Raw genomic sequence first — 15,228 nt, 5'->3', positions numbered from 1 at the left:
AATAATTAAAAAATATGAATAAATATGATAAATTATGATTAAAACAAAGTAATAATTTTTCCTTTTAAAGAGTCCCACAACATGGAAACTTGTCCCTTGGTAGAGCGCATTCAATTCTATGCTTTTCCCATTCACAAGCATTTAATTCGGGAAGTTGTCATACTCTCTCTCTCTCTCCACCTGTATCTCTAACACAACAAAGACCACATACGCAGTGAAAAAATGCATATATCATGACTTTGTTATTTTAATACAGTGAGAGGTAAAATTTTCTTTCAACTATTGATTTACGTGGTTGAATTAGCAATTCGAATCTCTCAAATCAGAATGCCAATTCCACGATGAAGGAGGAATTAATAGTCTTACAAACATTTTTTTTTTAATTTTGTTTATGAGCAAACGTAATTTAAGTAGGCCTTACGAATTGCTAAATTAATTTCCTTCTCAAATCTCTAATCAAACATGACCTTTATGGTCTAAATTTAACTTCATTTGGTTGTTTCTACATGGATTGGAAGAATCGACTTTGGATAGGTAATGAAAAGGTTAGAAGTTTGCTTTTGTGTAGGTAACATAATTGCACTGAATTTTTGAAACAAATCACAAATGGTAAAAACCAGAGGAGCCTAGTGGTAACCCTAAAGGTCCCCCGACCACATGCCCCAGCTTTTAGGGGAGGCAGAGGTGCCTTGCCAAGGAGGTAAAATCACTTATGATCTCATTTGGGATAGCTGGAAATTAATTTTTGGCCAAATTTCACTTTATTTATTTAGGCCAAATTTTAGGCCTCAGAGCATTTTTTTTTAATCCAAAAAAAAAAAAAAAACTATGTTTTTAGTCCTAAAAAAAATGACAAAAGTATATATGGTTATTTATGTATAAGAATATTTTAGTGGTTTTACTCCATCAATTAATTGTACAAACAGTGCACCTTAATACATACATAAATTATGTTTTTAAATGTTAGAATAATAAAGCGCACATGAAATAAAGGAGAAATTATTAAAAAAAAAAATTAAGTTGGATTCTTGTAACAAAATAAACTGTTAATTTTTAATTTTATCAATTTAAATTTTAAACTTTTAATTTATCTTCAATGTAAATCATTTACCTATTTCAGTTAAGTAAAACTGACATGAAAAAAGATATTTTAGTCATTAAACTTAATAAAAATAATATTTTAAATATTTTATGGATACTTACATTGATTTTAATGACTAAAATATTCTTTTTTCATCAGCTTTATTTAACAAAAATAAGCGAATGATTTAAATTAAAAATAAATCAAAATATTAGGATTTAAATTGGTAAAATTAAAAACTCAAAATCTTTATTTAACAAAAATAAGCAAATGATTTAAATCAAAAACAAATTAAAATATTAAGATTTAAATTGACAAAATTAAAAATTCAAAAATTTATTTTTTGAAAGACTCAAACCGTGAGTTATTTGTTAATTTATTTATTTTAATTATCCCTAAATAAATTAGTGAAATTTACCATTAATTTTATTTATTTACCGTCAATATTAATTTTATCATATATTGTCTGCACAAGTATGCTTTTGCTTCGAATGGGTATTTCTTTTTTGGGCAAATTACATATACACCCCTCGAGGTTTGGCTAAATTACAAATACCCCCCTGAGGTTTGAGAAATTACAAATTCCCCCCTGAATGCTATATTTGCATAAGAAATTAGGGGGTAATTTGTTATGAAATATAAACCTCAAGGGGTAAATTGTTATGAAAATACAAACCTCAGAGGGCGGGGTGTAATTTCCGAAACCTCAGGGGGGTATCTGTAATTTAACCAAACCTCGAGGGGTGTATATGTAATTTGCCCTTGTTTTTTTTTGGGCAAATTACATATACACCCCTCCAGGTTTGACAAAATTACAGATACCCCCCTGAGGTTTGAGAAATTACGAATTCCCCCCTGAATGCTATATTTGCATAAGAAATTAGGGGGTAATTTGTTATGAAATATAAACCTCAGGGGGTAAATTGTTATGAAAATACAAACCTCAGGGGGCGGGATGTAATTTCCGAAACCTCAGGGGTATCTATAATTTAACCAAACCTGGAGGGGTGTATATGTAATTTGCCCTTTTTTTTTTTTGATATTTTATTGTGTTAGGGCCTTAAGGAGGGTTTTAAAAATGGAATATGTTTGTCTCCGATCTAAAATTAGAATAGAGCATGTTATTAGGTTATGTGGGCTCACTATGAAATTTATATTGATAATTCGAATCGTTTGATGTGTAAGGTTTATTGAGTATTTTATCCATTTAAAAAATCACATTGATCAGATATCGATAATCACTTGATCAGAACAAATTTGTGTTAATAGTAACTATGATTTTAAAAATAAATTGTTAAAATAAAGGTTCTTTGATCAAGTGACTATTGATATCTAATTAATTTGATTTTTTATAATGATGAAATGCTCGACGAGTCTTACATATTAACTGGTTCAAATCATCGATGTGAATTTTGTAGAGGGCCAACGGAAGCCTAACAACACGTTCCAATTGAAAAATCTAACCACAGATAAGTTTATCCTTTAAAAATTGTGGAGTGTCAAAATAATTATGTTAAAATTGTACAATTAACTCTATTTTTTTTTTTATTTCTTGAAAAAATGTCTGTGTAATTTATTTATTATTTTTTTGGCACCAAAACTTTAATATTTGGTTGAATCTCCTATGAAGAATCAACAATTTAAAGTCCGTATGGCCCATCATGGTAGACACTATGGGCTAGCCTTAGTCCCAACGTGTTTTTGGGTGTCAATTGGACTGTGCTTGGTTTGGGATAGGGTTAACGATGGATTGAAGTGGTTTATTTGTTTCACTTCATCACACAAAGTAAACTACCATTACAATAACAACACATTTTAGTGACACCATATTAGTAACATGTTCTTAAAAAATGTCACAAAAAGAATATTTGATGACATTTTTTAGAAAAATGTTGTAGAGCCACAAACATACAAGGCTCTGGTGGCATTTCAATTAAAAAAAGTGGCACTTCACTACAACAAAAATGTCACTACAACAAATTTATACTTTAGTGACACTACACTAGTGGCATGTTTTTAGAAAATACCACAAAAATAAAAATTGGCATTAAATATTTTAGAAAAATGCCACAGAACCACAAACATATAAGGCTCTAGTGCCATTTCAATAAAGAAATGTCATATCAATTTTATGGCATTTTATAAAATAATGACACAAAAAATTATGTTCGTGATATTTACCAACAGATGCCACTAAACTTTAGTAGCAATGGCATTTTTTAAAAAATATCAAGACACTAGGTAGGTGCAAATTACCTTTTATGACACTTAGGTGAAAAGTATCATAAATAAATATTTTATAGCATTTTGAGAAATGCCACTAAGCCAAAAACTTTCCAAGCTTATAATGGCATTTTTGAAAAAACAAAAAATGTCAATATATTTTCTAAATTTTTAAAATGCAAGTAAATGATTAAAAATGAGTAAATTAAACTCAATATACACTACAAGAAAAAGCACATTCGGTAACTAAATTTCTTGGCCAAAAAAAATTTGGTCGCTGAAAGTATAGCTTTCAGCGACCAATTAGTAGCCAAAAGTAAAGCTTTTTGGCGACTAAACAATTTTAATAATCAAAAGTTTACAATTGGTGACTAAAACTAAGTTTGGTCGCTGATTATATGGGTTTTAGTGACTAAAAAATTTTTAGTAGCCCAAAGTAAAGCTTTTTGGCGACTAAAAAAAATTTAGTAGCCAAAAGTCTACAATTGGTGACTAAAAATAAGTTTGGTTGCTGATTATATGGGTTTTACCGACTAAAAAATTTTAGTAGCTAAAAGTAAAGCTTTTTGGTGACTAAAAAAATGTTAGTAGTCAAAAGTCTACAATTGGAAACTAAAAAATAAGTTTAGTCGCCAAAAGTGGTCATTTTTAGCGCGAGAGAACTAAAATCCTAAAGCGGGAATTAAATTTTTTGGCAACCAAAATTTTGGTAGCTGAAAGTGCATCTTCGGTGACCAAATCCGATTTTGGTCGGAAAAAGTAAAGTTTTTAGCAACTAAAAACAATTAGTAGCCAAAAATATAGAATTGACGACTAAAAAATATTTTTAGTCACCAAAAGTGATCTTTTTTTATTTTGCTAGTAAATAGTTTATTTTAAATAAATTATGTTCAATAAAATAATTATGTTTATGCATATACTTTTATATTAATATGGATGCATGTACTATATAAATAATATATGTTGCATATATAATCATGTGGTGCTATAGAGGTGTAGTGAGAAGAGTGTGGTGTATAAGGTTTATGGTGCGGGAGGTTGGCGGTTCGAGTCTTCGCAAGAGCGGATCAAATTGTTCTACAACGAATTATCGTTATGAATGACACTTGATAGCGTTACAAATAGTACCTACCATGACATTAAAGTGTCATTGAAAGGTTTTAGTCTTGATGTTGTAATGACACTTATAAGTGTCACTAACTTTTTTTTTAATGGCGCTTGATAGTGCCACAAATAATATCTACCATGACATTAAAATGTCATTGAAAGTTTTTAGCCATGATGATGTAGTGACACTTGCAAGCATCTACCGTGGCACTAGTATCTACCGTGGTATGGATACAAATAGCACTTGTTCAAAATACCACAAGACTAAAAAAATGTCATTAAACCAATAGTTTTGTGACACTTTTAAATATCAATAAACTAAGAAAATGTTATAGTGTAGAAGCTCACCTAAGCAATGATGCGTAACCTTAAATTTAGAGCTGTAACAAGGATTCTAATGAGGGGGTAAGATATTAAATAAATAAATAAATAAAGCAAACCAAAACATCAAATCAATGAGTGGATCTCACCTTTTAGTGTTCCTTTAGAACTCTTAGTTTAGAACTCTCAAACATTTTTATAGAAAATAATAATAGTCATACACATTAGACAGTGAGCCTTGCTATTGAATAGATTGCTCCATTAGCCGTACTTGTATTTTATTTCTTTATTTATTTATTTTTGTAGTTAGTTCAATATCTATAGAATTATTGAAAAAATTATAATATATTGGTATTACGATAATCTAAAATAATTCTTCGTACAAATTTTATAGGTTTAATTATTATCCAACTTAACTAGAAGATGAACCTACACTATGTTGGTAATCGTAAAGGAGGCATACAGAAAGAGAAATGTAAAAGTGACAACTCGAATATATTTTTAGTTAAATTATTTTGAAAGTGAGATCAGTGCCACTTGATTCATATAATGGATACAGATTTGGCAAATCTACTAAATTAAGGAAGAAGACTTTGGTTTAGACTTTTCTTGTGGTCTTAAATTTTGACACATGATCTCGCGTCTCATTTTGTTTTTGTCTTGTTATTTCAAAACAACTAAGAGTTATTTGAATCATGTTTGTTTCAAGTTTTTCACATTTTGAAATTTTTATATAACTTACGTCAAGTTTGACATATTGTAAAAAAGTTAAAATGTTAAAAAGTTATTCAAAAAGTTAAAAAATTAACATTATTCACCAAAAATCAACAATTACAGCTGCACAACTCTCAATCTTAATTTTTTCCTACAAATCAATTTTTATAATTTTTTATTACACATTTTTTCATAAAAAGTCAAAAATTAACCCAAACATCCATATTTTCTTCCTCAATTTTTTAATCTAAAAAGACAAAAAGTACACTTATTTAGGATACTCCAAACAACCTTTTACTGATTGTGAGTGTTTTAAAACAAAAGAATAAATGAATTTAAGTATGAAATATCATTGGCCCTCAAAGTTTAACGTGTGCTTATGCTCTCTCACGCCGCTGCCTGGATGAGAGAGCACCGTTGCTAATTTCCTTTAGGGCCATGCTACAGACCCCCACTGGGGTGACCCCCACTGACAACCCCCAGTGAGGTGTCACCCCCTCATTCGCTGGAAAACAAAAAAAAAAAAAAAGGAAAGCAGTTTTTGACCAATAGGAGAAGACCCCCAGTGACCCCCACTGGGGGTGTTAGGCATTTTTCTTTCCTTTGGGCCATGCTACAGACCCCCACTGGGGTGACCTCCACTGACAACCCCCAGTGAGGTGTCACCCCCTCATTCGCTGGAAAACAAAAAAAAAAAAAAAGGAAAGCAGTTTTTGACCAATAGGAGAAGACCCCCAGTGACCCCCACTGGGGGTGTTAGGCATTTTTCTTTCCTTTGGGCCATGCTACAGACCCCCACTGGGGTGACCCCCACTGACAACCCCCAGTGAGGTGTCACCCCCTCATTCGCTGGAAAAAAAAAAAAAAAAAAGGAAAGCAGTTTTTGACCAATAGGAGAAGACCCCCAGTGACCCCCACTGGGGGTGTTAGGCATTTTTCTTTCCTTTGGGCCATGCTACAGACCCCCACTGGGGTGACCCCCACTGACAACCCCCAGTGAGGTGTCATCCCCTCATTCGCTGGAAAACAAAAAAAAAAAAAAAGGAAAGCAGTTTTTGACCAATAGGAGAAGACCCCCAGTGACCCCCACTGGGGGTGTTAGGCATTTTTCTTTCCTTTGGGCCATGCTACAGACCCCCACTGGGGTGACCCCCACTGACAACCCCCAGTGAGGTGTCACCCCCTCATTCGCTGGAAAAAAGAAAAAGAAAAAAGGAAAGCAGTTTTTGACCAATAGGAGAAGACCCCCCAGTGACCCCCACTGGGGGTGTTAGGCATTTTTCTTTCCTTTGGGCCATGCTACAGACCCCCACTGGGGTGACCCCCACTGACAACCCCCAGTGAGGTGTCACCCCCTCATTCGCTGGAAAACAAAAAAAAAAAGAAAAAGGAAAGCAGTTTTTGACCAATAGGAGAAGACCCCCAGTGACCCCCACTGGAGTGTTAGGCATTTTTCTTTCCTTTGGGCCATGCTACAGACCCCCACTGGGGTGACCCCCACTGACAACCCCCAGTGAGGTGTCACCCCCTCATTCGCTGGAAAACAAAAAAAAAAAAAAAAGGAAAGCAATTTTTGACCAATAGGAGAAGACCCCCAGTGACCCCCACTGGGGGTGTTAGGCATTTTTCTTTCCTTTGGGCCATGCTACAGACCCCCACTGGGGTGACCCCCACTGACAACCCCCAGTGAGGTGTCACCCCCTCATTCGTTGGAAAACAAAAAAAAAAAAAAAGGAAAGCAATTTTTGACCAATAGGAGAAGACCCCCAGTGACCCCCACTGGGGTGTTAGGCATTTTTCTTTCCTTTGGGCCATGCTACAGACCCCCACTGGGGTGACCCCCACTGACAACCCCCAGTGAGGTGTCACCCCCTCATTCGCTGGAAAACAAAAAAAAATAAAATAAAGGAAAACAGTTTTTGACCAATAGGAGAAGACCCCCAGTGACCCCCACTGGAGGTGTTAGGCATTTTTCTTTCCTTTGGGCCATGCTACAGACCCCCACTGACAAGCCCAAGTGAGGTGTCACCCCCTCAACTTTGTTAATCCTCTTTTCTTAAATGGAGACCGTCCCGTCTAAAAACAACTTTGTGTTCTCTTTATATTTTTAAGAATAAATAGTTATTTATTTTAATACTTTTATGAGCATTTAGCGTAAAATTCTCTAATACACGGTGGATCTTGTGTTCGGATCCTTTTTGCTTCTTATTCCAAACCATCTTCCTATATCACACCATGTCTTTTTGAAATGAATGTGTGGTTCGGAGTACTTGGACAGGAATACAATAGTCCATTCAACTTTTAATATGGGTAAATTATACTAATCGCTTTTTGAGGTTTACAAAAATAATAATACTCAATAAAATTAGCATAATTAAATTGATCTCTCATTTTATAACTAACAAAATTAATGCATGGTTTGTTCGAGACGCATAATGAAACTTTACTAGAAAAATTCTTAAGATGCTCACTTAGATTTATTTGGCATAAAGTATAAAATTTAAAATTATTAAAATTGAAACAACGAAGAGCAAATTGACATAACAAGTAAATCAAAAGTACTGTTATTATAATTTTCTAAAAAGAAAAAATCTTCTACGGCTGAATGTGACTTCTAATCTTTTTTTTTTTTTTTTTTTTTTTTTTTTGAGACATGGTGAGAATCAGAAGATAAATGATAATTTTTTAGGGTAAATTATAAATGCATTCCTTGAGATTTGTTTAAAATACAGATCATTTCCTGTGATTTTAGAAATTACATCTCACTCTTTCAAGTTTCTAATTACATAATAAATTACCCTTTTTATTAATAAATTATCAAGTCAATTAACTATTTTTAAGAATGTCATAAATGTATTTCAATTAAAATTTCAAGTAATTTTATTATTTTAGAGGGGAGTAGTTAAGAATTTTATTTTTTCTGTTAATTCTGTTAAATATATATATATATATATATATATATTGATATGGAGATATTTTTAAATTCTAGAACTACCAAACAATTTGTATTTTAATTAAACTTCAAAAAATGTATTTATAATTTACTCTTTTTTTAATCATTCAATAGAAGATTAATTAAAAATATAAAAATAATTACATCAAATTGAATAATTATAATCCAACAATACCTAAAAGCCAAACACTCACCACAAAAAAGGAAAAAGAAAAAAAAGCTCCTATAATAGAAAAAAAAAATTATATATATATATATTCAACACAACAAACTTTCATAAAAAAACTAATTGATGGTTGAAGGGTACCAAAAACTCCATATGTGTCTAATGTGTTAGGTTGATATACTGATGAAATTCAACAATAAAATAGATGATCTCTCTCTCTCTCTCTATCTATATATATATATACCCTATACTAAAATATAACGATTAATGAGCTGTGCATATGCATGGTGCAGGCTCTTCGTATTCTTTTTTTAGTAATAATTGAGACTCCATCCTTACAAGATCTCTATAAGATTTTTATAAATTTAAATTACTGATCGTGTAGACTTTGCATATACATGAATGAGCTTCACACATATATAAAGGGTTAGAATCAGTTTGAAGGTGTGAGAGTCATTCCCCAAAAAATTCAAACATTCCTCTTTTTTTTTTTTTTTTTTTTTTTTTTTTTTTTTTTTTTTTTTTTTTAATCTGAGTGGGCTCTTCATATTCAATTTCCATATTTGACTAACAATTGATGAGCTGTGCATATGCATGGTGTGGGCTCTTTATATTCAATTTCCATATTTGACCAACGAAAATGACAAAGACGCGTAGAGAGAGAGAGAGAGAGATAGAGAGAGAAACAGCCTGCAAAGCATTAATGTCCAGTGTATATTGCACTTGGTATATAATTTTAATGTCCAGTATATAGATAGATTAACACAAAGAAATGACCAAAAAAAAAAAAAATCGTGTGTAATACACATCGTATATAATTTTATTATAAAATTATTTAAATTAAATATGAATTTGAGTAAGTTTATTTATAAAAATAAATTTATGTAAATTTGTATTTAACTTATTATATAAATTATTTTATAAAAGTACATAAGATGTGTATTACACTGAAACATTACCCAAATCTTTTTGGGAAGATAGGTTGAAGTAATGTTACGGATCATAAAAATTTTATTAAAATTTTTATCAAATATAATATGAGTGTGAGATTCACATAAGATCTAAATGGTGTGAGTTACACACCTATGTAAGACATTTAATAAAAAAATTAATAAAATTTTTGAGATCTTTAACATTTTTCGATAAGTTGAGACTTTCAAACTGGCTAGTCAGAGTCAATTAATTACAATTACAATACTTTCTCTCTCTCTCTCTATATATATATACATGTATAATGAAGAATCGTGTTAGCATTTTCAAAATCATATGAGAATGTAACGTTGAGTTTAGAAATGTCACATTAGGTTTGAGATAGATTTCTCATATATAGTATTATCATTAATCAAATTATTAATTAATTAAGGTTGGGGGTAGACGTGTCCAAAAAAAATCACAAGACCAATTGGGTTATAAATTTTTTCATAGGATCATATCTTATATAAGTCTTTCAAATAATATTTATAAATAATTAATTCAAAAATTTTTAGTGTACAATGCACATCAAATTTATGTTTAATTTAAAATTATATAAATTAAACATAAATTTGAGTAAGTCTATTTATAAAAATAAATTTATATGAATTTATATTTTTTTTATCAAAAATTTATATTCAACCTATATGTTTTTATAAGATAATTTATATAAATTTACATAATTTTTTATCAAAATTACATAAGATGTGTATTACACTGAAACGTTACCCAAGTCTTTTTGAGTAGATAGGTTGAGACTTTCAAACCGCCTAGTCAGAGTCAATTAATTACAATTACAATACTCTCTCTCTCTGTGTCTCTATATATATATATATATATATATATATAAAAAGAAGAACCGTGTTAGCATTTTCTTGTCATGTTTTGGTGGCATTATATTATTCAAACTGATCATAGACACCACGTATTTCTAGTTACTTTTTTTCCTTCTCACAAGTTTGACAAATTCATAAGGAAACCCATTACCTACTTTACTATTTAACGTATAAATATAGGAAAATGTCTTGTAGCTCAAATTTTGTGGCTCAAAAGTGGCTCAAATGGCCAAAACGACGTCGTTTTGGCCATTTTTATGTTGTTCTGTACTCAAAACGACGTCGTTTTGGTCATTTGAGCCACTTTTGAGCCACAAAATTTGAGTTACGTAGCATTGTCGATAAATATATGGTGGTAATGCCAACCCCACAAACATCACGGATACATTGCTGGTATTTAACATACAAATATATATAGTGGTAATGCCAACCCCACAAACTGTTGGAAATTGTAATTTCCATAGATTTCTTTTGGATTAATGTGACTCTAAATTTGAGTGAGGTTTACACGTCTTTCAAGGTGGATTTAAAAAGGTAACATATTTTTTACTGCATGACAAGTCACACGATGAAAACAGTTCGTCAAACTATTTATAAATGAATGAGAAGTTGATATTGTTTTCGGATTCGTGAAATAAGAAGTTGAAGAGTCAAACATGGATTTCCTTAAATTGGTTGTCCCACATTGAAACTTTAAGAGAGCTAGTATGGGTATATAAGCTCTAGATGAACATTGTTAGCACCATAAATTTGCAATTTTTATTATTATTTATTATTTATATAATTACAGGACACGTGGCATCCTCTTATTCATTTGGAAGTTAAAAGAAGTTATAAAGATAATGGAGAATATGAAGGACAAAGTGGATGAGTGGGAGGACAAAGTGGATGAGTGGAAGGACACATGGCAAGACAAGAATGAAGATGGAAGAAATGGGTAGTTACTAAGTAGTTATTGCTGTATTTTTTCTTCTATAAATAGTCATTAATGGCTACATTGTAAAGGGGGCCAGAACATAAATCAAAGACAATTAATTTCAATATTTCTTGTCATTTTTCTTATCTTAGGAGTAGCTTAACATAGATTTATATTTTGAAGCATTTATTTTCAGCATTTCCATTTCGAAGCATTTTATGTACTTTCTTTTCGAAGCATAGGAGTAAAGGTAAGTAATTATTACTTTGATTGTTCACTCAATCATCTTTCTCCGTCCCTTTTTCTTCTTTTACTTTTTCTTTTCGCTACACTTGGCAAATTTGAAGTCCTCTTCGTTGAGGCAAAAGAACCGTCAACACAATCGCTTGGTAATTGGCTTGAATTTAATCTGTAAGGATTTTTCAATCCTTGCTGGCACGCTCGCATTTATGATATTTTCCTTCGTAGGAAAAATAAGCCAACATTTTTTGGCACGCCCAGTGGGACGTCAAGTGTAATAAATGAAAAATGAATTGGATTTGTCCATTTCAAATAGCCTAGATGAAATTTATTGGCGTAAACAAGAAATTTTGGATCTTCAAGAAGAGATCCATTTTCTTGATGAAATAAATTTTCATCCCTTACAATATTATTTGGTGGAAGAAAAAAGACACAATTTAATTGGAGAAATTCATCAACTTGATATGGAAATTCGCCAATGGAATGATGAGTTATCAACTCTCACTACCAAGTCTTTAACTGAGGCCTTAATGGCCGGAATTGGTGAATTTTTTCAGAATTTTTCCATGGTTAAAAATAGTAAAAGCAAAGAGTTGATTTCATCAATGGCTCGGGGGGTTCAAGAATCCGTTTTTAAAGAGCCAAATTATGAAATTAACACAACGAAAGAGCATATTTTTAAGCCAAATTTGGCTAAGAATGATATTTCATACACGACTCGGGGGGTCCAAAAACCAATTTTTAGAGAGTCAAGTCATGAAAATAACATTCTTATGGGAGATTTTCATAAGCCATTAATGGCTAACATGGAAAAACAACCCACTTTGCCAAAGAATTATAAAAACCTATTCGGCAAAAGTCATGTTTTTAAAACAAACATGGTCAAGAATAATGAACAAGCCACTGTTCATGAATTCAAAATTTTTGATATTTTTCAAAATGTCAAAAAGTATAAATTTTCATGGTCACTGTTGGCTACATATTTTGTAAAAGCCAGTTACAGTTCGACACGTGGCATAGTAAGGGTAATAAAGGAAGGTTATTCAAGCCTTTAATCCTGATCGTACACGTGACAATAAACATTGGTCCTCACATGATCCGAGTAACACTAGATCAAATAAACGGGATGCAAGATGACGTGTCTTCAAACGGTTACTCATATTCAAATCTAAGTACAAGAGGGAAGCTCAACTGCCAGTAATGGCGTAATGGAGCTACTTGTAAGGAAGCATGACCAGCGATCATGGAGGAGCAGTTCGACAGTTCGAAGTGCAGTTCGAAGGTCATCACTGACGAGTATAAATAGCAGGGTAGCCCCCAGAAAGAGGGACGGACTCAGATCATACAAACCAGTCATTTACTTCATATATTTTCTTTCCAGTCATCTACATTTCCAGTCCTTAAATACCTGTTCTTTAAATACCTGCACTTTAAATACTCGCACTGCACTTCGATTCATAGGAGTAGCTTCAAGTAGATTCAAGTAGATTGCTGTTGTAAACCTCTCCGAGGCTGAGTTCGGACCATTGTAAGTGTTCATTTTTATGAAATACTTCAATTGTTCTTCATATTACTGTTATTTCTCTTAATTTCTCCTAAGTCAAGCCACCAGTAAAAGTCCTCTTCATTGAGGCTGAAAAGAACTAAAACACAATCGTCTGATAATTGGTTGGCAATTATAATTTCTGTAAGGACTGATTGATCCTTGCTGGCACGCTCACATTCACAAAAATACCCTTCGAAAAGCCAAAAAGCCAACATATATTTTTGGCACGCCCGGTGGGACTTAATTAAAAATGGCTAGAAGAAGACGACAAGGAGAAAATGAACGCTTCGAAGAAGGCGTGGAAGGAGAGGTAGAAATACCAAATCCAGAGGATAATGTGGTAACACATCCTGTGGAAACTCCTATATTGTCAGAACCCATGGTCGAGCAGACCAGTACTTCTGGACAAGAACCATATGTTCATATTATTGGACAAAACCAAGGAATTGGACCGTCCACTATGCCAACAAATCCATGGGATGGTTTAGTGAATGCCATGGGACAACAACTAATGAACACAATGGAAAGGTGGGCAACATCCTTTTTGGATCGAATGAATAACCACCAACCAACAAACACAAGACAAACGGAGGAAGTTGTAAATGTCCCCCAACAAAGATTGGCTAGAGAAAAACAGCCTATGCAAGTTAATGGACATACTAATGGTCAAACTAGTACCCAAAACTTTGAAAGACCATCACCTCAGTCTTGGTATGAACCCATTTCAAGGCCTATAGCAGGCCAAAATACCTCAGTACTTAATAATGAAGCCACACAAGTTGGTGGATCTGGCCAAGTACAAGAAACTGGTGTAAGAATGGTTACAAATCCTATGTTCGAAGCCATACCTGGCACAAGAGGGTACACCAATCCCTTATTCGAATTTACACCCGGGGGGTTGGAGGGTTTTCCTACAAATGGTAGAGACACGACACCTGTCCTAGCACCTGTTGCAGGTCCTTTCGCAGGTCATGCTCAAAGGGGTTACCCATACCCTCAACAGCAACCTGCACCGCAAGGACAACCAACCCCAAATTTACCACCTTATGGACCAAGAGGACCACAAGCACAAGTTTATCCACCAAATCCTGTGTTTGCTCCTCCAGTAGTGGTTCAGCAGGCACAAAATATGGTCCCTAGAGACCAGATTGTTGATATTGTTAGGGAGATATGTGGACCAATGGCTCGGGGGGTCCAGACTCCTATATACAGAAAACCATACCCAGAATGGGTAGATAGGGTACATGAATACCCAAGGGGATTCAGGATACCAGATTTTACCCTTTTTTATGGGACTGGAAATCAATCAACGATAGAACATATTGCTAGATTTGCTGCTCAATGCGGTGAATTCACTAACCATGATTATATGAAACTGAGATTATTTCCAAATTCCCTAACGGGAGGAGCATTTGTATGGTACATCAACCTTACACCTGGCTCCATTCAAAATTGGCAACAAATGGAAGAGGCATTTCATGCCCAATTCTTCCAATCAGAACCAGAAGTATCTATGGCAGATTTGGCTAGGTTGAGTCAAAGGCCTGAAGAAAAGGCTACTCAGTTTATTGCCAGATTTAAAAGGGCTCGAAATAAATGTAGAGTCATCCTGCCAGAGCCAGAATTCGTCAGATTGGCTCAAAATGGTTTAGAATTCAGGCTTCGAAAGAAGTTTGATTCAACTGAATTCAGAGATTTGGTCGAACTGACCTATAAGGTGTCTCGATATGAAACATTATTAGAAGAGGAACAAGATCGAAATAATGCATCATATAAGACATATTATAGAGATCCTAATTATGAAATAGATGCAGCAGAGATTGTAGGCAAAGAACCTGTAATCTGTGAAGCATTAATTCGTAAGGATACAACTATAGACCAGCAGTTTAAAAAGAAAGACTTTCACAGAAAATACTCTTTCGATTTAACAAAAGCAGATGACATCTTTGATCATTTGCTCGCGGCTAATTTCCTTAAGTTGCCTAAAGGAGTAAAACTACCATCTCCGGATGAACTGAAAGGAAAAGTATACTGTAAATGGCATAATTCTTGGTCTCACTCGACTAAAAACTGCATTGTTTTTCGAGACAGGATCCAAGAACAGATTCGGAAAGGAAGTTTGAAGTTCTCAGCTAAAACAGAAAAAGCCATGG

Source organism: Camellia sinensis, chromosome 3 (genome assembly GCF_055761805.1).
Source record: "Camellia sinensis isolate YWXY chromosome 3, ASM5576180v1, whole genome shotgun sequence".
Lineage (NCBI taxonomy): Eukaryota > Viridiplantae > Streptophyta > Magnoliopsida > Ericales > Theaceae > Camellia > Camellia sinensis.
The sequence above is the reverse complement of the archived record's forward strand: the minus strand, read 5'-3'. Positions refer to the sequence as shown.